Below are 8,342 nucleotides of genomic sequence, written 5' to 3' on the forward strand. Positions count from 1 at the left end.
TTAAAATACAATGACAAGTATAGTAATCACACAATAAAATAGAAACTAAATTTTGCATGTGAAAAACTCTTTCAGAAAAAATCTATTTAGTATCCATTTCGACAAATGAAGAGTACAAGAGGATTTGCAGAAATAACTTGTCTTTTAACATTAATTTATAGTATCCTTTTATCGATATAGTTACTTAATAAGTAGATTTCCTACTATTAATAAACATAAAAGAAAGCGAGCTCCCTACTTTTAATCAAACTAGATTTTATATTTTCCTCAATCATCTTTTAATTTACTAGATCAAATTCAGATCGAATTCTAACCGGCACAATTAAAAAGCAATGCATTGAACCTAACGTTGTCACATACAATGCTCTTCTGCGCAGCGCAGTTATGTGTCGATTAGATCTTTTTATTTCTGTTGTGATGAACTGTGCTGCAAAATTTGACAAAGAGAATAAAATTTGAGACGTTGCTTTGATTCACAATAAATGTATAAAAGAATCCTGCAAGAAAAGGAATACGAGAAACATGGCAGCAAAATTCTTCTTTGATATCCCAATCCCCATTATTACTACCAGAAGAACTGAATTTTCTAACACACACCAAAAAGATACTGAAAATCAGTTTAGCAGCCATTGTTGCATACTTGTGTCGTTTCACTTGAGAGAGAACTTCCAAATATCTACATCAGCCCATAAAGGACTGGTAAGCGAGCACCCTGAGCAACCATATTTTTATATTTTTACAATTAAGATCTTTAACTTTTTACCTTTACGATTGAGGTTCTTAATTTTTGTAATCCCATTTTTTACCTTTACGAATGGAAAAGGGGGACTAAATCAATTTTATGATATCACCCATTTCTCCTCCATCTTCTTCTCTCATCTTTCTTCATTTAAGATTGAAGAGAGTAAGATTAGTGGTCAACAACTCCTGAGCTTCAAGAAAAACTCATCATTTTCTATAGAATATGATGTGAACCGAACTTTGGGTTTTGAGAGGGTTTAAGTCATGATGTTACTCCAAGCTTTTTTCGTAGCATTTTTATGATTCTAGAAATTTGTTATTACTTCCTTTATTTTTATGTCTGATTATAAATTTATTTTGATACTCGTTTAATGATTTAAAGAAGATGGAGAGCCCTCTAGGACAAAAGAGAATGACAAACTTGGTGATTTTTAGTTATACTCTAAAATGCCTCTCGCATTTTATAAGTTTAATATTTTTCTTGTTGGTACGATGCATGTCGAGTATTTTGAGTTAAAAGATTGTAAAAAATTATAATATATGGTGTCATTATACTCTAAAGTCTTTGAGATCTACTAGGGTCTCAAAGTAAGGGTTTAGAGTTAATTTAGAATATTTTTTAGATCTAGTAATGATATTATTCATACAATGTCAATATCTTATTTAAAAAAACCCTAAAATTTGAGCAAGTTATGAAGAGAGTATCAATTCTCATTCTTGTGATATCAATATCGCTTGTCTGGTATCAATTTCAATTCTTTGTATCGATATCAAAATGATTTGATGAGTTTTAGTGTACCAATTTAGTATCGATACTAATGAACGTAGATATAGTAAGGTGAGTGTTGATACCTCAATTTAACATCGATACCCTAGATTGTTAAAGTATAAATTTGCCTTTTAATACATACAATCAGTGATAGAGCCATGTAGGCCCTTTGGGGGACAATAAAAAAAATTTTACCATTAAAAAATATAGGGATAAATATCTATTTAGACCTTTAAATTTTGATTTTGCCCCCATTTCCTATTGTTAATTATACTTTGCCCCCTTAATTAAAATCCTGGCTCCGTTCCTGCATATAATGAAGGTTGAAATCGTTTCATAATGAATAGATAAGCCTAGTAAGAGACATTAATACTTGAAGAGACTAAAATACCCTTAGAAGATGTAAATTACGAATATGCCCTTCAATTGTTAAAATGATTGGATTGTCTTTAGGTGAAAACGACTATAGTGCTTTTATGTTTTTGGAGAAGGACTCGTTAAGGGTTATTAAAGGTCATAAGATACTAAAGGACTAATACATTATTATGCACAACTCTCTAAGAAAGTAATAAGCCATAATTAAGAATAAGTTATGTGATGGCTTATGAGAAAGGCTTACGTCTACCTTACTAATAACTGTCGTAATGTTCTATGTGTAGTCTATGGGCACTTATCTATTGTATGATAACAGATGATTGGGGACTATTCGGATACCTGAAATGTGAGAGGCCTAATGCTTAGTGATTCAAGTTAACCGCACCTTATAATTATATATATGCTACGTGGAATATTAATAGCTAATGCTTCGTGATTTTAGGTATAATTTATATCGGTATCGGTGGTGAATCCATAAATATTTTTTAGGGTAAATACACATATGTTAACAATATAAAACTTTTAAATGGGACGAGTACAAATAAAATTTAAGAGCGTGCACCGTTCGTAAAATAAGTATCTAATAGAAGAAAACTCAAAATTTTATGATGAGTACGAAAAATTTCAGGATGAACATCATCAATAAAATAAGTAACTAATCGAAGAAAATTCGAATTTCAAGGTAGGCCGTGCTCACCCTCATTAAGATGTGGCTCTGCTACTAATTTCTATCGAATATCTAATGCTTAGTGATTTTAGACTTACATCGCAGCCGACGTCGGTGCCTAGAACTGGCTTATTAGTCATTTCGAAACCCTAAACACTTGACCCTAATCACACGAGTCATGTGCCAGCTTATTAGTTGGCCCAAACCCAAGCAGGCAGGCCTGATCTCACGCAATGTGGCCTAATGCTTCAGTTTCTGTCTAGACGCGGTTGATTGAGGCCCACCAAAACCATCATCCTTTTAATCAAAGCCTAATGAAGCAACCTTTTATAGAGCCCAAGTAATATAATCCAAACACCTCTAGATCCAGTATTTCTTAATCCAGTCTGACCCAATTGAAACCACCCTAGACCAAGGACTAGATCTGACCCGATGGAGCCTGACCTGAATCAAAAAGTTAAACGTCAAACAAGACATGGTTATTCATATGATGAAATATTAAAAATATTTATCAGTCAAGGATTCGCCTTAATTAATTCGGATCGACTCATGTTGCACATCTAATTTTAGTGGGTGAATCTTTCAATAAGGATTTTCTGTATACACAAGGACTCAAACTCGAGACCTTGCTTAAATGATACCAAGTTGCTTACCACTTGAACCAAACCCTATTGATATTATTAAAAATATCTGTATATAAAAGAAATAAATTACATGGTTTCGGATAAAAAAATAATTAATCAATTCTATAAAAATAAGGATTAAACTACATTAATTATAATACAAGTGAAAAAAAAGAAGAAAACCCCCTAAAAGTGAGTGGTGCTTGAAATAAACCAATATAATCCTTAAGATTTTAGTTGCATTTATAACCAAAACCAATGGCTTTACTGTGAAGGAATTTAAACTGTCCTAAGAAATGGAGGGACAAATCTAACCAAAGTCCTTCAATTTTCTAATAAATCAAATATTCTCGTTCTTTTTTCTTTGCTAGGGTTTTTATTTTCTTCCTAGCCAAACACAATTCCTTCACATGGGATGTTTATGATATGAATCCCCAGGCTAACTCGATTGTCGTCATCTCGTGGGAAGTTGCATATCTGCTCAATCGAAACTACAGGGTTCGATTTTGAAGAATCCGTGAGCCGACGGGGGAGCAATAGTAGGGTTTTGAAGAATCCGTCCGGAGATAATATCTTCGATCGATACACAATCGGAAAAGAGTTGGGGAGAGGCGAGTTCGGGATCACGCATCAATGTTTCGATCTCGAAACCGGAGAAGCTTTCGCGTGCAAGAATATATCGAAGGCGAAGATGAGGACCGAAGTCGATCTCGAAGAACTGAGAAGGGAGGTCGAGATCATGAAGCATTTGCCGAAGCATCCGAATATTGTCGCCTTTAGGGAAGCCTTCGAGGATAAGGAAGCTGTTTATCTCGTCATGGAGCTGTGCCATGGAGGTGAGCTATTCGATCGAATCGTCGCCAAAGGTCATTATTCGAAACGAGCTGCATCATCCGTCACTAAAACTATTTTGGAAATTGTCAAGGTAAACTAGTATTATTTTTTCGAATATTTAATCTTTTAATAAACTTTTTTTCTATATGAAAATTTCATAGATTTTTTCTTAATATTGCAGGTGTTTCATGAGTATGGAGTGATACACAGGTATTTAAATCCTGAGAATTTCTTATTCGCAGATGAAAGTGAAACTGCCCCAATTAAATCCATTGATTTTGGCCTCTCCATTTTCTATGAATCTGGTAAGTTTTTTTTAGTGTATAGTTAATTTCTGTAGATCAGCTTTCATTGTCAAATAAAATAAATATACTTAAATCAGACGATGGCTTTCTAAAATTTTCAAATTCATTTAATCGCCTTTTGTGATCTGAGAGGCTTGTTTGATGTCTATTTTATTACAGGTTGTAGCAGACAACTTACCAGAGGATCAAGTCGATTCGATTATCGAGATGTTCAATATGATGGATACCAACGATGACGGGCATTTGTCGTTCGAGTAGCTGCGAGATGAGCTGGAGAAACTTGGGCATTCTGTTGAAGATCCTGACGTCAAGATGTTAATGGAGTCTGTAAGTTATAGTAATTCATTTCAAGATTTTTTTCTTGTATAGGGTTGTGCTTCTAATTGGATGCCTTGGGTTCCAAGTTTCCTATTTCTAATCTTTCTTCTCCGAAAGGCTGACGTTGATGGAAGTGGGACACTAACCTATGACGAGTTCGTCACGATGGCGGTTCACTTGAGAAGGATCGGCGACGACCAACTCTGTCAAGGGTTCCGTTACTTCGACAAGAACCAAACCGGTTACATCGAATTCGATGAACTTAAAGAAGCTCTACTACAAGACGATAACAGTCCCAACAATGAACAATTGATCAAAGACATCATGCTCGATGTGGACAAAGATAAGGTTTCCGATCTTCCGTTCTCCAGGATGTTCAATGTGGAAATTATGAACACAAATAACTTGAATTTGATTTTCTTTTGTAGGATGATCGAATTAGTTATCAAGAGTTCAAGGCAATGATGTTTACAGGCATGGACTGGAAAATGGCTTCTCGACAGTATTCAAGAGCATTGCTAAATGCAGTGAGCATCAAAATATTAGAAAAATCTGGGCAACTAAAATGATAAGAAGATTTCAGGTTTTGGGAAAATCTGAAATTTGGGAGCTTCAAAACATTTTCTTCCCAGCCAAACAGAGAAACGGTGGGAAGTTTCCAGTGTATCTAACTGATATGTGTCTACCATAACTATAGAAGATTGACAATTTTCACTTACAATAAACCAATTATTTATGCCCTTTAACTCAATTATTTATGCTGCTTTGGTTTAGCTTAATTGATACTTGTAACGATGATGTTGCAAATTTAAGAGTTAGCTTAGATATGATACGGTAAGATGAAAATTATACGTTTAATTATATTGCAGAACTCGTCTGCATTCAACTATCTGCAAATGGCAAACTCATGAAATGATAACTACATTTCTGCAAAAAGAAATTAAGGAATGGTGTTCTTATCGTATAACTTCTGTTATGAATTTAAACCGATACTTTTGGCGTGCGTCGTAAGCATGGACGAACGCAGAATTTTATATTAGGGGAGCAAAAATGAATTTTTAAAATTTCAAGAGACGAAAAAGAATTTTCAATAGAAAATATATAATAATTTTAAATTTTCAGGGATAACAATTGTATGCACCCGCCTCTCAGTCCATCCCTCAAGTTTGGATTTGTGTAAACTCTTTCTAAATTGCCTTTTTATGTCCCCTAAAGTTTGTTTTTAATGTTTGGCTCTCAAATGAATTATATTTTACAAAATGGTCCCTAGATTTTGGTTTTGAAATTGAGGATGAATTATAACCCAAATCGAACAAAAAATTTCTACGGTAAGTTTGTTGTAACTTTAATTGAATGTACAAACTGAAAATTTAGGAAATGCATGTCAGTACTTAAATTAGTTAATAATTTACTAGTTAATCCTTAGAATGGCTTATAGATGCAATCAGAGTCTTATTTGAAGTCTGTTTGATCTAAAATTTCACACGATGCTTGTATGCATGTTGAATTGATGTATGATGGGTTAATGTTTCAACTTTGGCATCTTTACGTATAAGCCAAAAAATAACTTTTGCATGTTCTAAGTTTGTACTCGGTGAATAATGGTAAATGGTCTTCCGTTTTATGATTAAATGCTTTTTTTTTTAATTTTTATTCATTCTCAAAAGCAATCTTTAAAAGTGAATTTCTATAGGTCACTTCGATAATCAATGTGTCGTTCGATATTTGGGTCAGAACGTCTCGATCAAATATCAAATTTTATACTAATTCTAATTTCTAATTGTGACTGTGTATTTAAGATTTAAAATATAAATCTTTATAAAAAATTAAAGGGTTAAACCTTATCCTTAAAAATACTATAAATTATGGATACATGATATCTTAATGTAGATAGTTAATATAATAAATGTAGACTATATTTTTTTTAATTTATCTGGGTAAATATAATGTAATATTTATTCAAAGATAAATTTTAATTATTTGACATTAAACGCTCATACCACTTACTTTCACGTGTTTAAACTCAAGACTTTAAAAAATAATAATATTTATTTACCATCACAATCACTTGATTCGTACTTAAATGCCCATACATTTTGCTCACGGTGACCTAATTAATGCGGAAACCTTTCCGATGAGTTTGCCATCTAGATCTTCATGAAGAAAGTACATTATATATTATTAGAAAAGTAAAGGAATATCTATTACAAGCATAGCATGTTACATGTAGTAGATTAGGTTTGATTCTAGACAAGGCGGGAAGGAGCGAGAATTTGGTGATGTCTGATAAGGACAAAATTGCATTATTTACAATTATGCCAAATATCACCAGACCTCCTAGTAGCCACGTATGTAAGATATGACAGGCAGACATGGATGGATCTGGAATAATACGTGAGCTGAGCTGTCTATTTCTTTTTCCATCTATTTCATGGGACGATTGTTTTCTATCCACGTGGAAATATGTTTTACTTCTAATATAATTTGCTTATCAATAAGTTAAAGGGAAGTTCTACGCATCTTTAATATACAATTAAAAATATATTATTAATTTTGTTATTATTTAACTAATAAAATCGATAAATAATTATATAAAATATTATTATTTTATTTTTTAATATTTTTAGTAAAGTATCCAACAATAACAAAATCAGTAGAAAAAATAACAAAACCAGTAGAAATAATAATATTTCCGATAATTTTTTACCAATTTTATTATTATTTAATATATTTTTTAACCCTATATTAAAATTGTTGCATGTGATCATTTCTCATAAGTTAAAGATGATTGAGATGTTTATTATTGGACAGAATTAAATCACATTAAAAAATGAAAGATTGTTTAAATTGAAGTAGGGTGAGGGCTAGGACTAGGACGTTGGAGGTCCTGTACAAATTATTAAAAAAAAGATATTTTTTTGTAAAATGAGTTAGATAAAAAAAATTGAAATAACCTTTATAACTGTAACATATTATTAATTATTAGTACTTCTCATATATTCATTCGAACAAAACTTTTTGGATTCCTTTTTGATAGTTTAATAATTTACGATAATATCAATAATCTAATTGTGAACTTTTTAGGACTCTTGCTATTTCGAAGGCCAGTTCTATCGCGCATGCCTAGCCCTGCATTGAAGCTTTGGTTTCCCAACATACAAGTAATTAGTTGGTGCGTCTATTTTAATGCTCAAAAGGACTAAAACGATGCAGTTTCACTTGAGAACAATTATTAAAATATTCTATTTAGAAGAATTCAAATTTTAAATCTTTAAAAGCAAAGACTGGAGATTAACCATTAAAACCAATTTTAGTTAGTCAATGCCTAGGCCCATCATCTTATCCTATCATTTTGTTTGTTCAGTTATCCCATTTTATTCATTGATAACGACAAGAATATTTTTTTTAAAATAAAATAAATAAGAAAAGCAAGTGGTGCGGAGAGCTTAGAAATGTATGGTGAGTCCAACACCAATTAATTTTGCTAAAACATTATTTTTTTATCAAAAATATTAATTTTACTACTTAATTTTTGATAAAAAAATAAAATTTTAGATAACATTCAATATTAATATTTTTAATGAAAATAATATTTTAAATAATATTTTACAGAAAACGTTAAATATTTTAAGTAACACTTAATATTAATATTTTTTATTAAAAAATAATATTTTATTAAAAATATTAAAAAATATTAACATTTATAATAA

At 31.6% G+C, this 8,342-nt stretch overlaps 1 pseudogene; it reads left to right on the forward strand.

Annotated features, from left to right (window-relative positions):
• Window positions 1-4,226: 4,226 nt before the first annotated feature.
• On the forward strand, window positions 4,227-5,277 carry LOC120181820 (annotated as a pseudogene).
• The last annotated feature ends 3,065 nt before the right edge of the window (window positions 5,278-8,342 follow it).

The sequence above is a fragment of the Hibiscus syriacus genome, unplaced genomic scaffold (assembly GCF_006381635.1).
Source record: "Hibiscus syriacus cultivar Baekdansim isolate YM2019G1 unplaced genomic scaffold, ASM638163v2 tig00112536_pilon, whole genome shotgun sequence".
In the NCBI taxonomy this organism is placed as follows: domain Eukaryota; kingdom Viridiplantae; phylum Streptophyta; class Magnoliopsida; order Malvales; family Malvaceae; genus Hibiscus; species Hibiscus syriacus.